The sequence below is a fragment of the Amblyraja radiata genome, unplaced genomic scaffold (assembly GCF_010909765.2).
Source record: "Amblyraja radiata isolate CabotCenter1 unplaced genomic scaffold, sAmbRad1.1.pri scaffold_1121_ctg1, whole genome shotgun sequence".
Lineage (NCBI taxonomy): Eukaryota > Metazoa > Chordata > Chondrichthyes > Rajiformes > Rajidae > Amblyraja > Amblyraja radiata.
The window spans coordinates 1-25,368 of NW_022630304.1; the positions used below are offsets into that span (position 1 = coordinate 1).

The 25,368-nt window shown below is 43.9% G+C and overlaps 1 long non-coding RNA gene across 1 annotated transcript; it reads right to left on the reverse strand.

Annotated features, from left to right (window-relative positions):
* Positions 1-14,312: 14,312 nt before the first annotated feature.
* LOC116969762 lies at positions 14,313-25,004 on the reverse strand. Its single transcript, XR_004410917.1, has 3 exons — positions 22,274-25,004; positions 19,461-19,465; positions 14,313-14,325 (listed from the first exon to the last, which is right to left on the reverse strand). It is a non-coding gene; the product is annotated as an uncharacterized LOC116969762 (long non-coding RNA).
* Positions 25,005-25,368: the final 364 nt, after the last annotated feature.

Genomic DNA, 25,368 nt, shown 5'->3' on the forward strand with positions numbered 1-25,368 from the left:
AAGAAGTAGAAACGCGAGACCTGACACTTCCTGAGTTCCTGAACCAGTTCACTCATATTAACTTTGAGAGAGATTCCATAGATAACCCCTTTACACCCTGCCCTCCTCCGTTCTCCCACTCTCACTACTTTGATTATTTTGGTTTTGTCAATCTTGTTCATTTTCATTGCCTTTTCAACTTGAGCCTCACTGTTGCACCCTATTAGCATTTTTCCAGCTTCCAGCACTCTTGCATACTTTACTTCCCCAACCTGGGCTCTGATTATTTTTGTCAGCTTCAATGGCTCTATCTTCTTTACTCCTCCTTCTCCTTCAAACCTCACCACTACATTTAACGACATTTCCTTTTCTGGTTCCTTGTCTTCACTCTCCAATCCACCAGTATTGTTTTTCCTTCTTTTACGGCTGCTCTTCCTGGGACTACCCCGTGCTCCCACGGTTTCCCACTCCTTCTCAACACTTTCTTCGTTATCCTCTCTTCCACTGGCCTCCATACCACTAGACCCACTCTCTCCTATCATTTTGTAACAGCAGGGAATAGTGCCAGAGCACCGTTTACCGGACCTATACAGGCCGTCGGCCGATACCCCGATACAATATCTCCCTACTACTCCAACTGCTCCCTGCAAACACTCCTCGCCAACTCCACACTACTCGACGCTCGCCGCTCCACGCTAGCCGTCTCTCCACCGGGCATTTTGGGCAAAACTGGCTGGTTTCTTAGCCAATATGGGCCTTGTGGACCGAATTGAGCGGTTTCAGGCAGGCCAAACAACTCAATTTCATTTCCATTTCCATTTCAATTTCAAGCATAGGGCATGCCAAACAACTCATTTCATTTCATTTCATTTCCATTCCCATTTCAATTTCAAGCACAGGGCAGGCCAAACAACTCATTTCATTTCATTTCCATTTCCATTTCAATTTCAAGCGCAGGGCAGGGCAAACAGCTAATTTCATTTCCATTTCTATTTCAATTTCAAGCACAGGGCACGTCGAACAACTCATTTCATTTTCATTTCATTTCTAATTGCATTTCAAATTCAAGCACAGGGCAGGCCAAACAATTAATTTCATTTCATTTCATTTCCATTTCAATTTTAATTTCAAGCATAAGGCAAGTTCAAGTGAGTTTATTGTCATGTGTCCCTGTATAGGACAATGAAATTCTTGCTTTGCTTAAGCACACAGAAAATAGTAGGCATTTACTACAAAACAGATAAATGTGTCCATATACCATGATATAAATATATACACACATGAATAAATAAACTGGTAGTGCAAATAACAGAAAGTGGTTGCTAATAATCAGAGTTTTGTCCGAGCCAGGTTTAATAGCCTGATGGCTGAGGGGAAGTAGCTATTCCTGAACCTGGTTGTTGCAGTCTTCAGGCTCCTGTACCTTCTACCTGAAGGTAGCAGGGAGATGAGTGTGTGGCCAGGATGGTGTGGGTCTTTGATGATACTGCCAGCCTTTTTGAGGCACGCCAAACAATTTCATTTCATTCCATTTCCATTTCAATTTCAAGCACAAGGCAGGCCAAACAACTCATTTAATTCCATTTCCATTTCAATTTCAAGCACAGGGCAGGCTAAACAACTCATTTCATTTCATTTCCAATCCAATTTCAAGCACAGGGCAGGCCAAACAACTCATTTCATTTTCATTTAATTTCCATTTCCATTTAAATTTCAAGCACAGGGCAGGCCAAACATATAATTTCATTTTCATTTTTCATTTTCATTTTCATTTTCATTTATTTCAATTTCAATACAGGGCAGGCCAAACAACTAAATTCATTTCATTTCATTTCCATTTAAATTTCAAGCACAGGGCAGGCCAAACAACTAATTTCATTTCATTTCGATTTAAATTTCAAGCACAGGGTAGGCCAAACAACTCATTTCATTTCCATTTCCATTTCCATTTCAATTCCAAGCACAGGGCAGGCCAAACAACTCATTTCATTTCATTTCCATTTCTATTTCCATTTCAATTTCAAGCACAGGGCAGGCCAAACAACTCATTTAATTTCCATTTCCATTTCAATTTCGTGCACAGGGCAGGCCAAACAACTCATTTCATTTCATTTAATTTCCATTTCCTTTTCCATTTCAAGCACAGGGCAGGCCAAACAACTCATTTCATTTCATTAAGGGCAACAAATCAATTATTGCCAGCACATTATAGACATCAGTTCAGTAGACTCACATTTCAGTTGACTAACAGCATAGAATCACAGTTGTGGACTCTCTCCCATGATCTTCCAGAGTGACTGACTCACGTCTGGCCTCCGGGGCTTTATACTCCTGCCCCCCCCCCCCCCCCCCCCCCCCCCCCTCCCCGGATGGGGTGTTACCTTCATCATGGTGATTGACAGGTGAGAGGACCAATCAGCTGATCTCACCTTTTTTTAAACATTCATAAGTTTTTTATTTTTCAACGATTGGAAAAAACCTTGGGGTGGCTGGAGCGGAGGAGGACTGTGAGTAAGATAGCAAAAAAAATCATAGCGACATAGGATAGCATTTTTTCTAAAAGTATCTATAACGTAGACAGTAAGTGGTCAAGATGAGACTTTTAGTGCAATAATAGATTGATGCTTCCATCAATTGTCCACTAAACCTTTGATGTTTCGGAGATGCAAATCCAAGTCTATCCAGCCACAGCCCCTGTCGCTGAAATCCTGACAACTATATACCGAACAGTCCACTCGCCAGCTAGAGCACAAACCTTTGAACTATCTTTAATGGACTTTGATCTCTGATAGACTTTTTCTTGCACTACCCTTTATCTTGTATCTGTACACTGTGGACTGTGTGATTGTATCCATGTATGTGTAGCCTTTTCGCTGACGGGATAGCATGCTACAAAAAGCTTTTCACTGTCCCTCAGTCCACGTGATCATAATAAACTAAACTCACCAAGGTTTCAAGGTCTCAAGATCAGTTTCTTGTCACTCGTACCAATTAAGGTTCAGTGAAATTCGAATTACCATACAGCCATACTAAACAAAAGCAACAAGACACACAACTACATAAAAGTTAACATAAACATCCACCACATCGGATTCCCAACATTCCTCACAGTGATCGAAGGCAATAAAGACCGAGCCGCTTCCTCTTTTATTCTCCCGCGGTCGGGGCTGTCGAACCATCTGCAGTCGGGGCGGTCGAAGCTCCTGCGGCTTGGAGTTCCCGGAGTCGGTCTCTAACCAGAGACCGCGAGCTCCGCGATGTTAAAGTCCACAGGCCCCCGCGGTGGAGTTCTCGAAGTCGGTCTCCAGCAAAGGCTGACAACTCCTCGATGTTAGGCCGTAGTGCGAACGCAGATAAGATAGAGAAAAAATTGGATCTCCATCGAGGTAAGAGATTTAAAAAACGTTTCCCACAACAATACCCCCCCCCCCCCCCACACACACCCACATAAAACAAGCTAAAGAACACAAAAAAAAACCATTTAACACATACACACAAACACAAAGAAGGAAGGGACAGACAGGCTGTTGGCGAGGCAGCTTTTGACGTCCTGGCAGTAATTCTGGTGAACCTTCTCTGCACCCTCTTCAAACCCTCCACATCTTTCCAGTAATGGGGTGACTAGTACTGAACACATTACTCCAAATGTGGTGTAACCAAAGTCCTGTGGAGCTGCATCATGACTTCCTTACTCTTATATTCAATGCCCTTAGCAGTGCAGGCAAGTATACCTTTTACCTCCATTACCACCTAATCTACTTGTGCGGCCACTTCTGTAAGCTTTGACTGTGGACTCAAAGATTCCTCTGCTCATCATTGCTGTTAAGGGTCTTCCCATTGACTATCCTCTCTCCTTACATTATATCCTGCTCTATCTTCTGACAGCATTCCTCATTGACTGCAACTCCTCCAATTTTAGTGCCACCAACAAACTTGCTCTGGGTTGGGGGGGTGGAGAGATGGGGGGGGGGGGGGAGGGGGGAGCAACATGGATTCTGGATGCTCTTGTTTGATTTTTGAAAGAAAAGGAAAGTTTACCTTGCTGTGTGCATTCGGCAGTGTGTTACTTGCTGCTATGGTGTCATGCCTGGTGCTAAACTATTTATTAGTGATGATATATTTGTTGAAAGTATTGCTTCTGTTCAGGTTGGGGACTGACTCAAATATGACGTTTCTGTATAATTGTTTTCAGTATTTTGTATCATCATCATTTTTTTGCCGATGTTTCAATTATTTAATGGAATTTTGTTCTTTCCATTCGATCTCGAAGCGTCCATGAATCTGACTATGATTGGTGATGACATGGCTGCTGTTTTTGCCCATGTAGAAGAACCCTGTTGTTGTATTATGGACAATGGTACTGCATTTACCAACGGAATGGATTTTATCTGAAAGTTGGCATCTAAGTTGGCACTTGGAACTTCACAAGTTCACAAGTTCACAAGTTATAGGAGTAGAATTAGTCCATTCGACCCATCGAGTCCACTCCGCCATTCAATCATCGCTGATCTCTGCCTCCTAGTCCCATTTTTCTGCCTTCTCCCCATCCCCCTTGACACCCATTCTAATCAAGAATTTGTCTATCTTTGCCTTAATAATATCCACTGACTTGGCCTACACAGCCCACTGTGGCGATGAGTTCCACAGAGTAACTGCCCTCTGACTAAACATCCTCCTCACCTTCTTTCTAAAACAGTGCCTTTTAATTCTGATGCTATGACCTCTGGTCCTAGACTCTCCCACCAGTGGGAACATCCACTCTATCTATGCCTTTCATTATTCTGTAAGTTTCAATGAGGTCCCCCCCCCCCCCCCCCCCCCCCCCCCTGCGAGTGGCCCAGTACTCATCACATGTAAACCCACTCATTCCTGGAATCATTCTTGTAAACCTCCTCTGGACCCTCTCCAGAGCCAGCACATCCTTTCTCAGATCTGGGGCCCAAATGCCTTCAAAACAAAGCCCATGATTGTCCTTTGTGGGTATTTGTGGCATTTTGCTGGATATTTGCAGCAGATTTTAAGTTATGAATTCTAATAACACATCCTCTTGCAGAAATGATAAGTTTCTGCATGAATACGCAATAACCTATGTACCCTACACACAATTAGAAAAGGTCTGACGAGATGGTAACGTTGAACATTGCCCTTCATGTTTTAAACCCTGTATGTAAAATGTACTGGCCACATTCTGCAGAGGCACAGCAAGTCTCTGCAAAACCTGTTTGCATGTTGAGCTGGCAGGAAACACCTGGCATAGTGGTGTTTACTGGGCTTATCTCTAAATTGTCATATCCTCTGATTTACCAAAATATACAAAACATTTAGAGATAAATGCTGTACGTATTTCCACAGTACACTGTGCTTTGATTTGGAAGATTTTGGATCCAAGTTCTATTCCAGAACCTTAATTCAAAATGCTTTGGTCTGGAGAAGGGTCTGGACCCAAAATGTCACCTATTCCTTTGCTCCAGAGATGCTGCCTGACCTGCTGAGTTACTCCAGCTTGCGTTGTCTTTGATTTAAACCAACATCTGCAGTTCCTCCCGACACATTTTGTTTGCTCCACAGCAAATGTTTGTAAGTTAATAGGTTTGGTATAAATGTAAAATTGTCCCTAGTGTGTGCAGAGTAGTGTTAATATGTGCGGGGATCATTGGTCGGTGCGGACTCAGTGGGCCAAAGGGCCTGTTTCCGTGCTGTATCTCTAAACTAAACTAAACTGATAGTTTGAAATGCCTAACCCCCAGATTCAGGAACAGTTTCGTGCCGGCTATTATCAGGCAACTGAACTATCGTATCACCAATGAGAGAACAGTCTTGACCTCCCATCTACCTCATTGGAGACCCTCGGAGTAACTGTAATCAGACTTTACTGGACTTTATCTTGTACTAAACGTTATTCACCTCGGTACACGTGACAATCAATTAAATTGAGTTTCCATAGGATGATCCCACACCATCTGCTACCAGGGGGGGAGATCTGATCAAACATGTTTTCGCCTTGGCTGCTTGGACAAAGGTTGTGGAGGGTGGTTGTTAACAACACCACAGAAACTAACGTGGGTGATGTCACAAAGCCTCTCACCTTCTGAATTGAATGGAGTCACAAATACAGATACCAACCAGGGGATATGGGGAGAAGGGAGGAGAATGGTGCTGAGGGGGACAGATAGATCAGCCACGATTGAATGCCAAAGTAGACATGATGGGCCGAATGGTCTATTTGTGCTTCAATGACAAATGAAGTTATGAACACAATGTCAGGGAGAGCTCTTGTTGCTTCCCATAGATTCTCCCCTTATTATTCCCTTGTCATGTATCTGTTCACTGTAAGTTGCAGAGTTACACTTGCAATTACCTTTTAGTCATCCATTTTTAAGAGGGTTTGCTCCTTTTAAATTCAATATATGACGATAAATTCTGAAATATATTGGAACTTAACTTTAACAATGGTCATTCATTCTTCCAAACATCTTTATTAGCGGGCACTTGAGGTCTGCTCTCACAGTCCACATCTGCCCTCCGGTGGTCAATAATGCAACAGCATTTGAAGTCCCGAAAACCAAGACCAGTCACAGGATTTTTACACTAATGATCGTCAACTTCCCAAAAGAGACAAATTAGAGTCATAGAGTGATACAGTGTCCCAGCTACACTAGTCCCACCTGCCTGCATTTGGTCCAAATCCCTCCAAACCTGTCCTATCCATGTACCTGTCTCACTGTTTCTTAAACGTTGGGATAGTCACAGCCTCAACTACCTCTTCTGGCAGCTTGTCCATACACCCACCATCCTCTCTGTGGAAAAGTTACCCCTCAGATTCCTATTAAATCTTTTCCCCTTCACCTTAAACCTTTGTCCTCTGGTCCTAGATTCACCTACTCTGGACCATCTACTCGATATACCTGATCTTTTCCTCTCATGATTTTATACAGTGTCAGATGATTATGCAAGTGCATTATGAACTATTATGAACTAGTACACAAACACAACACCCAGCTCATTTTAGCTCTGCGTTGGTACTTGTTCATTTTGTGAAGTCGGGTATCAATCCTGACCACAGGTACTGTCTAAATGGAGTTTGTACATTCTCCCCGTGACCTGTGTGGGTTTTCTCCGTGTGCTCTGGTTTCCTCTCGCACTCCAACTATGTACAGGTTTGTAGGTTAATTGGCTTCGGTAAAATTGTAAATTGTCACCAGTGTGTGTAGGAGAGTGTTAATGTGCGGGGATCACTGGTCAGCACTAACGTGCTGGGCCGAAGGGCCTGTTTCCACGCTGTATCTCTATACTAAACTAAACTAAATTATTGAATGGCTGAGTAGACTAGATATTCTGCTCCAACGACTTATACACATGAATAACATTAAAACTCTGAGTTATCCTCAGTTTTTAATATGTAAACATTAGGCTTCACTGTGTTTCCTACAGATTTCAGTTTATCTGCCTCTGCCATTTCTGCCTCTGCCATAGAGGAATTCCCACTGGATTATTGTAGCTATCTATCCAGGTGGATATTGTGGGGAAATGGAAAGTGATGTTTTAAATGGTTCGGTTTCAGTTGGATGTTAATCAAACTGCTAAAGTACAACTGCCCATGAGAGGGCAGCTCTGAGCTGTAATGGCAGACCACAGAGAGCCCTTCGCTGCAGATAAACTGAATAGAATTAGACATTCAATTGGATTGAAATGTAAAGCAATATAAACACAGTGTGTGTGTGTGTGTCTGTGTGGGTGTGTCTATGTGTGTGTGTGTCTATGTGTGTGTGTGTGTGTCTATGTGTGTGTTTATGTGTGTGTGTGTGTGTCTATGTGTGTGTCTATGTGTGTGTCTATGTGTGTGTGTATGTGTGTGTGTGTATGTGTGTGTGTGTATGTGGGTGGCTATGTATGTGTTTATGTGTGTGTGTATGTGTGTGTCTATGTGTGTGTCTGTGTGTGTCTGTGTGTGTGTGTGTGTGTGTGTGTGTGTGTGTGTGTGTGTGTCTATGTGTGTGTGTGTGTGTGTGTGTGTGTGTGTGTGTGTGTGTGTGTGTGTGTGTGTGTGTGTCTGTGTGTGTGTGTGTGTGTGTGTGTCTATGTGTGTGTGTGTGTGTGTGTGTGTGTGTCTATGTGTGTGTGTGTGTGTGTGTCTATGTGTGTGTGTGTGTGTGTGTGTCTATGTGTGTGTGTGTGTGTATATGTTTGCATCTATGCGTGTGTCTAAGGTACACAAAAATGCTGGAGAAACTCAGCGGGTGCAGCAGTATCTATGGAGCGAAGGAAATAGGCAATTTTTCGGGCCGAACCTTCTTCAGCGCGTGTCTATGTGCGTGTCTATGTGCGTGTCTATGTGTGTGTCTATTTGTGTGTCTGTGTGTGTGTCTATGTGTGTGTCTGCGTGTGTGTCTGCCTGAGTGTCTATGTGTGTGTCTGCCTGTGTGTCTATTTGTGTATGTGCGTGAGTGTGTCTGTCTATGTGTGTCTGTGCATAGGGAGGGCTTCGCTAAGTCTGGCATGATCAGAGACACTGAGATATCTGTAGAAAGATGTTCAAAATTATCAGGAAGATCAGGAGTAATGATTCGCAGTGGGAGGTAGCGAACACAGGGCACAGATTTAAGGTGTTGCCAAATGAACCCGAGGGGGTTTGAGATTTTTTTCATACACAGTGAAAATTATGAGGTGGAATTCACTCAGTGGAAGGGTTGTGGATGGATATTTAATAATGACTCTCAAAAGGGAATAGTGTATATATTTATGATGAAAGAATGTAAAGGTTATGGGGGAAGGAGCAGGGGTATGGGATTAATTGGACAGTTCCATCAAAGTGCTGGCACTTTACCAAGGGTCTTTGCTGTTAGATTCAATGATTCCAAAATCCACTCAGTACAAAAGGCACCACTAAACATCTATTTCAGCTGCTCTCATCGTGCCATTTCTATTCAGCTAACGTCAGCCAAACCACCAATTAGTTTTCCTCAAGTATTTCTCTTCTGTTGTTCTGTTCATTTACTGCACCTATTTTCTATGTTTCTATGAAATAGATGCACACCAGGTTTGCCAGAGTCCAAACGCACGCAGCCAGAACTGAACCTCCTGTTCCACTTGAGCAGCTTACAACCCAATGGTATGAACACCCCATTCTCCAATTTTAGGCAATACACCCCCCACCCTCCCTCCACCCCGCACCTTTATTCCCTGTGCCACATGCCTCTCACTCATTATCATGCTCCCTATTACACATCCCCATCATTTATCTCCCTTCCTTTAATTTAGTTTAGAGACACAACATAGAAACAGACCCTTTGGCCCATCGAGTCTGCACCGACCAGCGATCCCTGCACATTAACACTATCCTACACACACTAGGGACAATTTACACTTATACCAATCCAATTAACCTACAAATCTGTACGTGTTTGGAGTGTGGGAGGAAAACGAAGATCTCGGAGAAAACCCACACTGTCTCGAGGGAACATACAAACTCCATAGAGACAGCACCCCCCCAGTCAGGATCGAACCCAGGTCTGTGGCACTGTAAGGCAGTAACTCTACCGCTGCACCACCATGCCTCCTCTGCCTTCGCATGCCACTCCTCTTCTCCACTTTGTCTCCTGTTCATCAGCAGTCTTTGTCCACCCATCTGCCAATGGAAACCCCGCTCGCCTGTATCCACCTATCACTTGTGTATGAAGGAACTGCAGATGCTGGTTGAAACCGAAGATAGACACAAAAAGCTAGAGTAACTCAGCGGGTCAGGCAGCATCTCTGGAGAAAAGGAATTGGTGACGTTGCGGGTTGACCCCCTGCCCCAGACACCCCTATCACTTGCTAGGCTCTGTCCAACTTGGTCTGAAGAAGGGTCTGTGCCGAAACATCGCCTATCCATGTTCTCCAGAGATGCTGCCTGATCCGCTGAGCTACTCCAACCCTGTGAGAATGGTGCTTGAGTCAAAATAAAGGCCTGGTATTTCTGCACTTTTCTTTTCCAAGTGAATTTGTTCAACCTCTCGTAAAATGAAAATCAGTTTTACTAGAAGTAAAATAATTCGAACTATATGTTCCTCGTCTTAAACTGAGGCCTGGCAGCAGCTCTGAAGATCATGCACCCAATATGTTGTATGAAATTTTATATCTGGCAGCGCAGTTCTTTAATATTAAGGGGATTTTGATTTCCTTTCAAGTACTGAGTGGCCTGAAACATATTGCCAACAATGCCATTTACCGTTGTTTGAAGTCCTCCAGCAAACTGCCAATGGAACATTTGCACAAGACAAAGTTTCATAAGCAGCAAGATGAATGACCGGTTAATTTGATTCAGTGTTTGAATGTTGGCCACCAGGAGCCTCAAGAGAACTGTACGTCGACCAAGATTCCAACATCTGTAAAGTGCTGGAAGAGCACAGTTGGTCAGGCAGCATCTGTGGGAGGGAATTAGAAGTTTGAGGGGGGATCTTATAGAAACTTACAAAATTCTTAAGGGGTTGGACAGGCTAGATGCAGGAAGATTGTTCCCGATGTTGGTGACGTCCAGAACAAGGGGTCAAAGTTTAAGGATAAAGGGGAAATCTTTTAGGACCGAGATGAGAAAAACATTTTTCACACAGAGAGTGGTGAATCTCTGGAATTCTCTGCCACAGAAGTAAGTTGAGGTCAGTTCATTGGCTATATTTAAGATGGAGTTAGATGTGGCCCTTGTGGCTAAAGGGATCAGGTATGGAGAGAAGGCAGGTACAGGATACTGAGTTGGATGATCAGCCATGATCATATTGAATGGCAGTGCAGGCTCGAAGGGCCGAATGGCCTACTCCTGCATCTATTTTCTATGTTTCTATGTTTCTATGAAATGCACTCTAGTGGCACTTTGTGTGTCGGGTCGGGACCTTCCTTCAGATGTCCACTTCCCACTCCAGCTGCTGCCAGACTTGCTGATTTTCACCAGGCGCAAACTGAGTCTGAGGAAGCTTATGTCCAACAAGTCTGAAGAAGAATCTTGACCCGAAATGTCACCCATTCCTTCTCTGCAGACATGCTGCCTGTCCCGCTGAGTTACTCCAGTTTTTTGTGTCTATCTTCAGGGGGAAAACTTCTGTTCTTCTTATAGAACATGGTTTGATGGGTAGCTTCACCTTGTGGAACAAAGAACAGGTGGAGTATTCAAACTGATGGGAGAATGAAAGGCGATAGTGTACCCAGGACCTGGGTCTCTCCGTATGTGGATAGCAGAAAGTTAACATACAGGTACAGAGAACAATTAGATCTTTGTTGCAAGATAATATCAGCGCATGTGTAAAGACATTACGCTCCAATTTTAACTGGTCCTTGTGTGAAGACATCTGGACTAGTGGGCCCAGGTCCTCAGGAAGGAGAAACGTTGCAATTGAGGGAATGGGGTGAAGATTCACCAGGTTGATTCCTGGGATAGAGGGCTTGATGTATAAGGTGAGGTAAAGCAGATACCTTCGCTCAGTCCACCTTGGCCAATGCGATCTCCTGGTTGCTAAACACTAAATCCCCCTCCCATTCCCATACAACCTTTCATTCCTGGGCCTCCTCCACTATCACCATTTATCACTGTTAAGCCCAGGCATCCTCATCTTCCCTACAATGGGGGACGTTATCAAATGCCTTATTAGTTGGTAGATTAGAAATGTGCCCTTGTTTGGAGAAGTGTGTAGACGCATGCTAGAATTGGAGTGGAGTTAATTTGAATGTAGGGCGACTGAAATGGAATTATGGAGGATTTGTGTAAATGGATGCTTGGCTGTTGACATGGATATTTTGGGCTGAAGGGCCTGTTTACTTGCTGCCCTGCACTATGTCCACACTTTGCACTAGGTCTGAGGAAGGGTCTCGACTTGAAACACCACCAATTTCTTTTCTCCAGAGATGCTGTCTGGCCCGCTGAGTTACTCCAGCTTTTTGTCTATCTCACTTATTGGTCAAGAGAATTGACCGGCACCACCTTTTCTAAGGGGAGATTTTGATGGTCATTGTATGTTGCCTGGCAATTGATGCCATTTAGGGTCTGACCATGAATTGTATATTTTCTCCTTGCATTCGACCTTCCAAAGTGCGACACCTCTTACTTATGCCCCTGTCCCACTTAGGAAACCTGGACGGAAATCTCTGGAGACCTTGCGCCCCACCCAAGGTTTCCGTGCGGTTCCCAGAGGTTTTTGTCAGTCTCCCTACCTGCTTCCACCACCTGCAACCTCCGGCAACTGTCTGCTACCTCCCGGAACCGCACGGAAACCATGGGTGGGGCGCAAAGTCTCCAGAGGTTTCCTAAGTGGGACAGGAGCATTACTTGGATTAAACTCCATCTGCATTTGCCATCTCATCTCACAAAGAAGATTCACTCTGGTCCAATACCAACTGAGCCAGACGCACTCTTGCCCTTGATCGAGCTCCGACAAAGAATCTAACTTTATTAGTTGTGTTTTAATGAAATCCTGTAGCTTGAGGCAAAAGACCACCATGTGCCTGTGCAATTACTAAAGCAAATAATTCATCTTTTTTTTTTGCCAGTCCCCTGAGAATTCCAACTTCAGCTGCGTACAGAGAGACTTTGCCAAAGAGCAGTTTTCTACAGTCAGATGTCAATTTTCTGAGTAAGCCTGAGTGAGATATCACTTAATTTTTAGTGAGCTTCTCTGCTGATGTGTTGGAATAGTTTAATAACCAAGATTATTACAGTTGGTAGACAAAAATGCTGGAGAAACTCAGCGGATGAGGCAGCATCTATGGAGCGAAGGAAATAGGCAATGTTTCAGGTCGAAACCCTTCTACGACCAGAAACGTTGCCCATTTCCAGTTATGGTCTCCTAATTTGAAGAAGGACATCCTTGTGATTTGAGGCAGTGCAGCGTAGGTTCACGAGATTGATCCCTGGGATGGCGGGACTGAGGAAAGATTGAAAAGACTGGGCTTGTATTCACTGGAGTTTAGAAGAATGAGGGGGGATCTTATAGAAACATATAAAATTATAAAAGGACTGAACAAGCTAGGTGCAGGAAAAATGGTCCCAATGTTGGGCGAGTCCAGAACCAGGGGCCACAGTCTTAGAATAAAGGGGAGGTCATTTAAGACTGAGGTGAGAAAAAAAAATTTCACCCAGAGAGTTGTGAATTTGTGGAATTCCCTGCCACAGAGGGCAGTGGAGGCCAAATCACTGGATGGATTTAAGAGAGAGTTAGATAGAGCTCTAGGGGCTAGTGGAATCAAGGGATATGGGGAGAAGGCAGGCACGGGTTATAGATTTGGGACGATCAGGCATGATCACAATGAAGGGCGGTGCTGGCTCGAAAGGCTGAATGGCCTCCTCCTGCACCTATTTTCTATCTTTCTATCTTTCTATGCTGCCTCACCAACTGAGTTTCTCCAGTATTTTTGTCTACCTTCGATTTTCCAGCATTTGCAGTTCCTTCTTAAACATTATTACAGTTGGTTTAATATTGATATTGATTAGAATGGTTTAATAATCAATAATCAAGGGGGCATGGTGGATCAGCAGTAGAGTTGCTACCTTACAGCGTCTGAGACCAGGGTTAGATCCTGACCACCGGGACTGTCTGTACGGAGTTTGAACATTCTCCCCATGACCGCGTGGGTTTTCCCCAGGTGCATCGGGTTTCCTCCCACATCCCAAAGACGTACAGGTTTGTAGGTTAATTGGCTTCGGTAAAAATTGTAAGTTGCCCCTGGTGTGTAGGAGAGTGTTCGTGTACTGGGATTGTGGTCGGCGCTGACTCGTGGGCCAAATGGCTTGTTTCCTCTCTGTGCCTCCAAACTAAACTAAACTCAACTAAAATTCGCAAAAGTTGGACAATTACTGCGTCCCGCTGCGAGATTGGTTTTATCGCCACTGAACGAAATAAATAAATGTATTTTATAGCACCGGTCGAGGCAGTGAGACATTGCAAACCATTTGTGCATAACTAGTTCCTACATCCAGCTGTGCAATAACGAGGATATACGCTGATTCAATGACGTTTGTTCTGGAATTAGGTTGGGAAGCAGGGTAGAATTCCCTTGGACCTCTTCGAAACAGTGCCCATGGTTTTATACCTAAAATGGGATCGGCAGTTTAGTTTATAGTTTAGTTCAGATATACAGCATGCAGCCGAGTCAACGCCGACCATCGATCACATGTTCACACTGGTTCTATGTTATCCCACTGTCATATCCACTCCCTAAACACTAGGGGCAGTGTTACAGAGGCCAACTAACCTCCGAACCTGTTTTGGGATGTGGGAGGAAACCGGAGCATCCGGAGAAAACCCACGTGGTCGCAGGTAGAACGTGCCAACTCCACACACACACACAGCACCCAAAGTCAGGATCAAACCCGGGTCTCTGGTGCTTGTGAGGTAGCAGGTCTACCAGCTGTGCCACACTCAGAGAAGTCTTAGTTTAACATATGATGTGGATTTGCGGCACACTAGTGCATCGCCCTGGATCATCTTTAAGGGATGTTAGTAACAACATCAGTGTGGGGGCGAGCGGTCCCGCAGAGCAACTGCAGACATGGTGATGGTGCTTTCAAACACACAGTGGAGCAGTGGTAGAGTTGCCAGAGACCCGGGTTCGAACCTGACTACGAGTGCTGTCTGTACGAGTGCACCTTCTCCCTGTGACCGCGTGGGTTTTCTCCGGGTGTTCCGGTTTCCTACTACACGTCAAGGACATCCAGGTTTGTAGGTCAATTACCTTCAGTAAATTGTAAATTGTCCCAAGTCCTGCTCTGGTTTGGTCCCACCAAAACGCAGCACCTCACATTTATTCATATTAAACTCCATCTGCCATTCCACAGCCCATACACCAGTTGATCAAGATCCCGTGTGATTCACAGACAACTTTCTTCACCATACTGTACCATCAGGTTTAGTTACAGAGTGCGTTTTAGTTACCATCAGTTTTAGTGCGACGCGTAAAGTTAACAATGCATCCTCATTCAAATCCAAATAGTTAACAAATAGTCAAATGGCACAGCTGTCGAGTTGCTGCCTTACCGCGTTTACAGCACCAGAGACCCGGGTTTGATCCTGACTACGGGTGCTGTCTGTACGGAGTTTGTATGTTCTCCCCGTGACCACGTGGGTTTTGTCTGAGATCTTTGGTTTCCTTCCTAAAGTTATTGGTGACAAATAACTCGTTGCCCCAAGTCCATGGGCAAACCAAGACGCCTTTCACCTGCTACCGAGGTATATTGAAAATGCTTGAAACATCTTCTAGTAACAATTAGTCATTTTTAATCAAACTTGAACAATTGGTGCGGATCAAATGGAGACACAAGGTACTGCAAATGCGGGAATCTTGCACTAAACTCAAAGTCCTGCAGTGAAAATGTAGAAACAAGGAACTGCAGATGCTGGTTTACACAAATAGGAGACATAAAGCTGGTCATTATTTTGGTCAAGCAGCATCTCTGGAGAACATGGAGAGGTGACTCTAGTTTGAAGAAGGGTCTCGACCCGAAACGTCACCCATTCCTTCTCTCCAGAGATGCTGCCTGTCCCACTGAGTCACTCCAGCATTTTGTGCGTGTGTCTATGGATAGGCTGGTGTTTCAGTTCGGGACCTTCTTCAGATCTGGAGTAACTCAGAGTGTCTGGCAGATCAAATATTACTTTTGCATTCCTTTATCTAAACAGATATCCTTGATTTTCAAAGTTATCCACGACGGATTGAAATACAGTAAGTCTTGCCGGCTTTGTCATTTGTTTTGAAACTTCATTTCTCAGGATCCTAGACAATAACATGATGTATGGGGGCTCAAGTGACTTCATTACATACAGACAATAACAATGTCAAAGCTAATCAGCATCAGGTTACATTAATAACTTGTAATCAAGACTTTCTTCCCTATTGACATGACACACATTATGTGACTATTCCTTGCATTCAACCAAGGATAACTAAAAATAAATACCTGTCTTTATTGTTTCTCTGATCATGTAATTGACATAATTGTGCCTTTTACATTTGTATGTGTTGCCCTACATTTGGGCTTACTCTCAGTGCCAAGTTATAAGGTCACACACACACACACTCACACACACACACAAGCCCTACTTCTGATCTGTCATGAAGTCCAGCGGAAAATGGCACTACAATATGAAAGGACAATAGAACAAACCAATAACATTCGGGCGCAAGGAACTGCAGATGCTGTTTAAAAAGAAGGGCACTGGAGTAACTCTACAGGTCAGGCAGCATCTAGATGATGTTTTGGGCCGGGCTGATTGTAGTGACTTCAGACATACAATGTGGAAAGAGGCCCTTGGTTGGGCCCACCGAGACCAAACCGACTGGCAATAACCCCATACACTAGTACATGAGGCCGCTTCTCTGGTTACTTTCAAGAGAGAGCTAGATAGCGGAGTCAGGGGATATGGGGAGAAGGCAGGAACGGGGTACTGATTGGGGATGATCAACCATGATCACATTGAATGGTGGTGCTGGCTCGAAGGGCCAAATGGTCTATTCCTGCACCTGTTGTTTATTGTCTATGTCTACTATCCTACACACTGGGAACAACTTGCAAGTTACAGAAGCCAATTAACCTTCAAACCTCCATGTCTTTGGTATGTGGTAAGAAATTGGAGTTCCTGGAAAATAACATGTGGTCGCAGGGGGAACGTACAAACTCCGTACAGACAGCCCCCTCATAACCAGGATCGAACTCGGGTCTCTGATGCTGTAAGGCTGCAACTTTACCAGCAATGACCGACTGATCAGTCATAGAGGCAGAAACTTGCAAAGCCAGTTTTTAAATAATCTGGCTTGGCATATAGGAGGATCAAAGATACTAGAGGAGTATCTCTGGGGGGGGGGGGGGGGGGTGGCGCGGGGGCATTTACCATAGAGGAACGAAGATGTACACAGCCAAACTAAATCACTTCAACCTGAGCAAAGTTTGGTGAAAGGGAAACCAATGAATAAAACCTGATTTGTTTCCTCTAACCCGGCCAGAATCCGGACTGGAAGACCCTCTGCCACGTGAAATGTCATCATTATGTATATCCGTGTGGAACTTTCTTTTCATTACTCTTGGAAAACTGCGAACATTGATGAATCCATCTCCCTGTTCAACCTTTAAACAGAGCAGCCTCAAAAAAAATTTAAAATGGAGCTTCAGAGAATTCTCCACATTTCTGTGGTGATTGCTTGTCATCTGTGTTTTATTAGTGGAGGAAACCTTGGGAGAAAATAAAAGCACTGGTAATTATTCAGAATATGTCTCTGAAAGCAGCAACTAATTCATCTTGGACATGAGATGAAATACTTAGGCTGTGTCTCACTGGCACCAATGCTTACAACCAATTGAATATGGAGCACACGCCATTATCACGGGAACATCTTGAATTGTGTTCTTATCATTGTGGTGGTCCCAACCTTTAGTTCAGAGCTCATAAGGTCATAAGTGATAGGAGAAAAATTAGGCCTATTGACAAACATCCTACGTTTATCTCCAAAGACAGACACAAAAAGCTGGAGTAACTCAGCGGGACAGGCAGCATCTCTGGAGAGAAGGAATGGGTGACGTTTTGGGTCGACACCTTGAAAAAGGGTCTTGACCCAAAATGTCACATAGAAACATAGACATAGAAAATAGGTGCAGGAGTAGGCCATTCGGCCCTTCGAGCCTGCACCGCCATTCAATATGATCATGGCTGATTATCCAAATCAATATCCTATCCCTGCCTTCTCTCCATACCCCCTGATCCCTTTAGCCACAAGGGCCACATCTAACCCCCTCTTAAATCCAGCCAATGAACTGGCCTCAACTACCTCCTGTGGCAGAGAATTCCACAGATTCACCACTCTCTGTGCAAAAAATGATTTTCTCATCTCGGTCTTAAATGACTTCCCTCTTATCCTTAAACTGTGACCCCTTGTTCTGGACTTCCCCAATATCGGGAATAATCTTCCTGCATCTAGCCTGTCCAACCCCTTAAGAATTTTGTAAGTTTCTATAAGATCCCCCCTCAATCTTCTAAATTCTAGCGAGTACAAGCCAAGTCTATCCAGTCTTTCTTCATATGAAAGTCCTGTCATCCCAGGAATCAGTCTGGTGACCCTTCTCTGTACTCCCTCTATGGTAAGAATGTCTTTCCTCAGATTAGGAGACCAAAACTGTACGCAATACTCCAGGTGTGGTCTCACCAAGACCCTGTACAACTGCAGTAGAGCCTCCCTGCTCCTATACTCAAATCCTTGTTTTCACCCATTCCTTCTCTCCAGGAATCATCAATTGATGAGGTGGTAGTAACCAACACCATCCCACACGAATTACAGAAGCTCCAATGCCATAAAATAAAGGCCGTTGACATCAGCATGATCTTGTCCGAGGCTATTCGAAGAAACCACAATGGTGAATCAATCTTATCTATTCCGAAATATTGGTATGGATAATTGAAATGGTGTTCCCTAATGCTGCCTGTCCCACTGAGTTACTCCAGCTTTTTGTGCCTACCTTCAGTTTAAAACAGCATCTGCAGTTCCTTCCTACACACTATGTTTATCTCCTTTTGTTTTCCTCCCTTTGTTATCATCTCGACCACATGTCTACACTAGCCAGCCCACACATCATTATGAGTTCATAAGTGATAGGAACAGAATAAGGCCATTCGGCCCATCAAGTCTGCTCCGCCATTCAATCACGGCTGATCTATCTCTCCTAACCCCATTCTCCTGCCTTCTCCCCATAACTCCCAACACCTGTTCTAATCAAGAATCTATCTATCTCTGTCTTAGAAATATCCATTGACTTGGCCTCCACAGCCTCCAGGAAACTGAAGGTGAGCAATGGCCAGAACAAATCCGGGCCAAAATTACAATATAAATGTTCGAGGGGACTGATGTGCTTTCCTTCAACGTGGAACATTCCTGGTAAACTGGTGCAAGTTTGTGCAGTGATGAATTTAGCTGTAGGATTAGAATGTCATTCCAGATGTAGGTACACAAAGAGTGACAAGCTAAAATTCAGTTAATGACTGGTTAATAAGGGAAATGGCCTGCCAGATGTCCAGAGTGTTGTACACACAAAGTGAAGTAATTTTATACATCACTGCTCCCAATTATGCCTTTACACACAGATCGACTTATTTAAGTACTTTGATGGATCAAGTTGAAAGTATGAATTGCTCCAGTAAATTCCGTTGATGAATGATGTACCTTCTGAAAACTTGGCTCCTATTTTTACTTGCTTCAGAAACATCATCATATTCTGCCCAGGATTTAAGGAGAGCTGAAAATTTAACAAAGGATTGGGTACTACTGCACATGATTCATAACTCATTTGTGGGCTAAAAAAAACCCCAAACTCTTGCTGAAGTATATCAAGTGCTAGTGAGGGGATCACAGGAAGGAAAAATGGATTGCAACAGAAAAATTTATAATAAATGGGTTGAGAGCTTACGATGAACTGAGTCATGAGAGCATGATGAGATTCAATTTGAAAATTACATCACCTCAAGTCAGTGATAAAGTACAGAGACTGCCTTGGGAAATACTCATCCAGCTTTGGCTTAATACAGCCACTGCCGCACAGAGTGAGAGATCCCAGTTCAATCCTGACTGGAGGCTTGGTCTGCATCGAGTTGATACATTATCCATAACTGTGTGGGTTTCAGAGACCTTGATATGTTATTTGGCCAGAGTAATGCATCGGCGCCATAGTGAAGCCTTATGTCAAGACCACCCCCCTCCGCAACTCCTGGGTTTACTTATCCCTTCCCACCCTAACCCAGGTACTTTCCCCTGCAATCGCAGGAGATGTAACTCCTGTCCCTAGATCTCCTCCCTCCTCTCCATCCAGGGACCCCAGCAGTCCTTGCAGGTAGGTGTGTCAGACGCTCACGTGCATTTCTTCTAACCTCATCGACTGCATACTTCATTTGTGTTCCTGATGTGGGCTCCTGTACTTCGGCGAGATCAAATGTAGGCTTTCGTTTGAACACTTGCGCTAGGTATGCCAAGGTCTCCTGGTTGCGAACCATTTTACCTCCCCTTCCCATTCCCACACTGACCTTTCTGTCCTGGGCCCCCTTGATTGCAGGAGTGAGGTCTCATGCATACTGGAGATACAGCATCTGTCAACCTATCACCTGCCACTCTTTGTCATGTCTCTCTCCTTTCCCAGCTTTCCACTCCACCCCCACCTCCCCCAATCTGATTGAAGTGTCTCGACCCGAAACATCACCTATTCATGTTCTCCAGGGATGCTGCCTGGCCCGTCGAATTACTCCTGCACCTGATATCCTTTTATGTCGCCTGTCCTTTTCCCTCCACGGGGGCTGTCTGGCATCCCGAGTTCCTCCAGCACTTTGGGTTTTTGCTCAAGATTTCAGCATCTGCAGTCTCTTGCGTCTCCAACTCCAAATAATGGGTGGAAGGAACATGCTAGTTCACCATCTACTCACATCTCCCTCCCCTGGTCTAGCAAGCACCTCCTGACCTATCTATCGAAGTGTCTGCAGTTCCAACGTTGGCCCATTGGAACCAACATCGTTCAGTGGAAGCAAGTCATCCTCCATCTTAATGGACTGCCTTCGGAGGGGGCAATAAAAGAATCGGGGGTGCTTGGATAGGGTAGGAAAATGGTGAAGATCGACACAAAAAGCTGGAGTAACTCAGCAGGCCCGATATCACCACTGGAGGAAAGGAATAGGTGGCATTTCGGGTCAAGCCCCTTCTTCAGACTGAGAGTCAGGGGTTTGGAGGTAGAAGATAAGCCCCAGTCTATTGAACAAAGTAGGCTCAATGGGCCATTCCTATTCATGTTCATACACAATACACCTTCAGGAAACAGCAGCATTCTGTGGAAGCATTTTATTTTTTTAAATCAGCAAAGGTAGAAAACAGAAAGCAAAAAGTTCACACGAACTTGTATCAAAGGACAGGTTTGTTTTTAAAAAAGCATGTACAACAAGCATACAGTAACAAAATAGAATCAGAAGCATCTTAAGAGACAGGCACACCATAGAAACAAGGTCCTGAATTATACTAGATCAGAGGATTTTACACTAATTCCACCCATCAGATTAATTATCAAAGACCTGAGCAGTGGTTTCCATTCACAAATCATTCTACACTCTTAATTGGACTGATATTAAGGACAGATTTGTATAAATAGATAGAGGTTTGCACATTCTTTTTGATGCGGGTACCCTTTTTTTTGAAAAAAAGAAAAAAAAGGATCCTTTGCCTCGTTTTAGTACAACTGTATCAACACTTTAAATCTTACCCACAAAAGTTATCCCCCCCTATTTCAAAACCAGTGTTCGTAACAACTTTAGAAATCTAGGAACGTTGACGGTAGCTTGTGGATATAAAAATATACAATTTACGCATCCAACTTGGCTGAAGAACTAAAAACAGATCACAGCCAGTTTTAAAGCCTAACCAAAACTTTCTCATCCATCCAAAAATCATTAGGCGCAAACCTGATCGGTTCGGGACGTCTCAAGAGTTTGCAGTAACAAGAAAGAACCGTGGCAAGAGCCAGGGGCGTTTTCAATCAAAAGCCACGACCGAATTAGTAAAGATGGACTGTCACCCTGGTTCGTCCCAATATTCCCCAAAAGTACCACCCATGAGTGAAACTATCTGCATCACTTAATGTCACGGCATTGCTTGCACCCGACTTCACTGCAGAAAGAGTTGCAAACCCTCTGGATAGTCTCTGTCTGTGTTTTTGATAAAGTCTTGCCATTGGGGAAAAATCACCACCAGAAATCTGAACATCATTCATTGCAGTGGGCTCCACAGCATTCAGTGTCATTACTGGCACACGGCATCTTTTTGTTTTGGAAAACCCAAGCATGTCTGAGGTGCAACAAAAAAAAATCCACATTATTTGGTCTTGCACATCTCAACTATGCCCTTTTCCCCCGACCAAGAGATTAATGCCCCTGTCCCACTTAGGAAACCTGAACGGAAACCTCTGGAGACTTTGCGCCCCACCCAAGGTTTCCGTGCGGTTCCCGGAGGTTTTTGTCAGTCTCCCTGCCTGCTTCCACTACCTGCAACCTCCGGCAACCACCTGCAACCTGCAGGAACCGCACGGAAACCTTGGGTGGGGCGCAAAGTCTCCAGAGGTTTCCGTTCAGGTTTCCTAAGTGGGACAGGGGTATTAGAAGCTTTGCCGTTGCATGTGGGTTGCCGAAAATGCGTCTTAAGTTTAAAAACGATCTCGTACTGCACTGTCTTAAAAGGCGAAACAAACATGTTACATGATAATTTCTTCTCCCCTTTTCAGGTGATAAGTTGCAAAGATTACTTCGGGGAACATATCAGATCACACGAGCAACAGCTGTCAGATACACCACCAAAAAAAACCCTCCATCTGCTGCGCCAGAGACCTCCACTTTCCACACCATCGTTATTCACTGCCAGCTCAAAATCCCAGAGACCCCTTTCCTCTCTGCAACAGACACATTAAATAAATTTCAATTGCCAAACCAAAACCTATGCCAGTACTATTTCTGACACCTTAGGTACTGCCAATTTTAGTGGTGAAATGTTGGGATTCAACAAAAACTTCACTACAATCAAAGCCAAATTCAAAACCTAGATTTATTTATTTTTAAGGTAGACCGTTGCGGAAAAGTTAGATTTAAATTCTTTACTTTTTCCTTGAGAAGTGACCACATTCTTTGTGGAAAAACTATCCGCGGGTTAAATTAAACTATGCAAGGGTTAAATTAAACTGCAAAAATCTCCTGTTGATTTCTGCTGACCCCGTCTCTGGCCTCTCAGAGGGAGATTGCCCTATTAGTGCCAGTCATGTTACAGGCAGCTTGTGTTATGGATGTGTCCACTGGGAACTGACTTGACACCATCAACCCTCCCACCCCCCTCCCCCTTCTCTCCCCCCTCCCGCCCACTCTCCACCTTCCTCAGACTCCCCTTCACAATTGTGAAGGGGGTTCTAAGTCCACCAGTCTGAGCTGGATTGAAACTCAGGATTGAGAAGCTGAAAAGGTCAATGTTCTGCCCGTTCTACTTCACTGCATAGCTCAAAATGCGTTCCAGAGGTCAGACAAGGTCAGATTTAGTGTCAGACATGATTGGCACCCAATTGTCTTGGACTCTGTTCAAATTATTTTCCCGGGGTCAAGGTCAGGCTTTGTGTGTGTTTTTTTTTTCCTTCTTCTTCAGACTTTTCAAAAAATAAGCAGGAACGGCCCGAGCAACAACGAACACACAGTTAAACAGCGTTTGATACGTGACATTTTCCCCTTTGAAAACTGTAAGACTAAAAAAAGTTTACAAATATCAAAAGTATTTAGAAACTCTGTCGATTCGTGTCACAAAGTACACTTCTATATTACTTCTACAAGTTACAAGAGGAACACAACAAAACAAAATGTACTTCATGCCGACTGTACTGGCTCTAGAAGACTTCTTCCTTGCAGAATAAGCCCAAGTAGCCAACTGCTAAGTGGTGGCAGAGCACTGATAAGTTATTAACCACCAAGAGTACTCAATGCTCCATTCAAGACTTTCATAATGCTTTGACGAAGTTGTGCAAATTAACTTTTCATTACAAGAGTGCAGTCAACGGGTGCCACAAACCCAATTTTTAAGGACGGCTAGACTGAAATCTCGGACTTTCAGTCTGCAGATAGCAATTGTTTTATATTGGGGAGGAGGGTTGGGGGTGGGGACTGAGATCTGGGGGGGAGCAGATGCAGGATGAATGAACGGGAAGAAAAAGCAAATGGAAAAAAGTAGCACAAAGAGACCAGTTTAGCATCACTCAATGGAACTCAGTCTCACTGGAACCAAAATGTCCAGCCCATTGTTTTAGGTGAATAAATAGAATTATAAAAGATTCTGCTTTCTACAGAAACATTAAACTTTTAATTACATGTGCAAAAAACTTCAAAACATTTATTTCTCTGTAAAACCATCCTTTTCTTTCACTGTATACCTAATCAGCTACCCAACGAGGTCATACAATGGCCTCTTGAAGTCATATCTACAGTAAGTCAGGGAGACATGTCAACAGTGAAAACATCCCCAAATTTAAACAAGTCCAAGTCACCTGTGCCACTGCTGGACTCATCACCAACACATTCTCAGGGCACGACCACCCTAGAATTTGTGGCAGAGATGTCCTTTGAACACTTCCGCTGTTTCCACTAAACACACCTAACCACATAATTTCTTATTTAAACCTTTCTGACAAACTGCCCGGTTTTCCTGTCAACGTCACATTAGAAGCAGTCCACCACATTCGAGTCGCCAGGCTTCATCTTGTACACAGCGTTCGTTATCCCCCTCCCTTCCCCTAATCTCCTTCCCAGAAGGATTTAGCCTGCTTGATCACTGGCAGGAGCTCAGCGATAATCGGTGGCAGATTACGATGGCCAATCCATCCCAGGCTTCTTGCCCGCCGATCGAACAGGACATTTTGCTGGCCATTGAGCAAGAACCAGAGTCAATTTTAACCTCACAGTATAGTGTCACTGTATTATTATAGCAGTTCGCCCGTTACGATTAGATATCTTATAACCTGGCCTTCCTCTCTGGACAGTTTAGTCCAGTACGTGGCAGGAACCTACCTGTTAAGATGAATGCAGGTAGGTTCTCGGAAGCCGAGAGTACTCTTAGGGTTAATGACGTCACATGTCAAAGTACACCAGCAAATAACATCTTCGATTAGTGTTACACAATATTCAAAGGTATCAGACAACTAGGAAGTTACACAACCGGACAGCATCACCATTATACAAACACCTCAATTGTTCCCCTTCAGTATAACTGGAATTTAATATTTTTACTAAAGGAAAAATCAGTGAAGAAAATAAATTAATCAACATGGTTATTTGCATCCCCCCCCTCCCACTATTGTGGTAAATATTCAAAATTAAAACACGTCACAAAGCGTCCAACTTTCGGGTGGAACCAGGGTCCTCAAGTGTTTGTGGAATGGTAGCCCAGTCACGAGGTAGGGTAAATGCTCGGTGCAGTATTGGTCCCCAGGAGAAGTGGTCCATATCCTTCGCTGCCTTGGTCCCACTGGAAGAGAAAACAAATGGAAAAAAAAGAGGTTGTCCCACTCAATACATGTCTAAGCAAAAGCATCCTTGAGATTCATTTGAGAAAGGGACATACATTTCAGTAAATGCACTGCTTAGTATCATCAATATTAAACAAAAAGAAAAATAAGGCCGTGTCAACTCTGTTCCATAACACATTAAACCAACTCAGTAGAAGGGTAAGTGTCAAGTATCTAACTTTATTAAATATACTTTTTAAAATATCAGCCTAACATTCAACCAAAACCAGAATATTCTCAAGGAGCTCTTCCAAAGTTCCTCACTACCTGATCTCTAGTTGGGATAACTTCCATTACTTGAATTCTCACAGGATGGACATGAACTGTTGCCA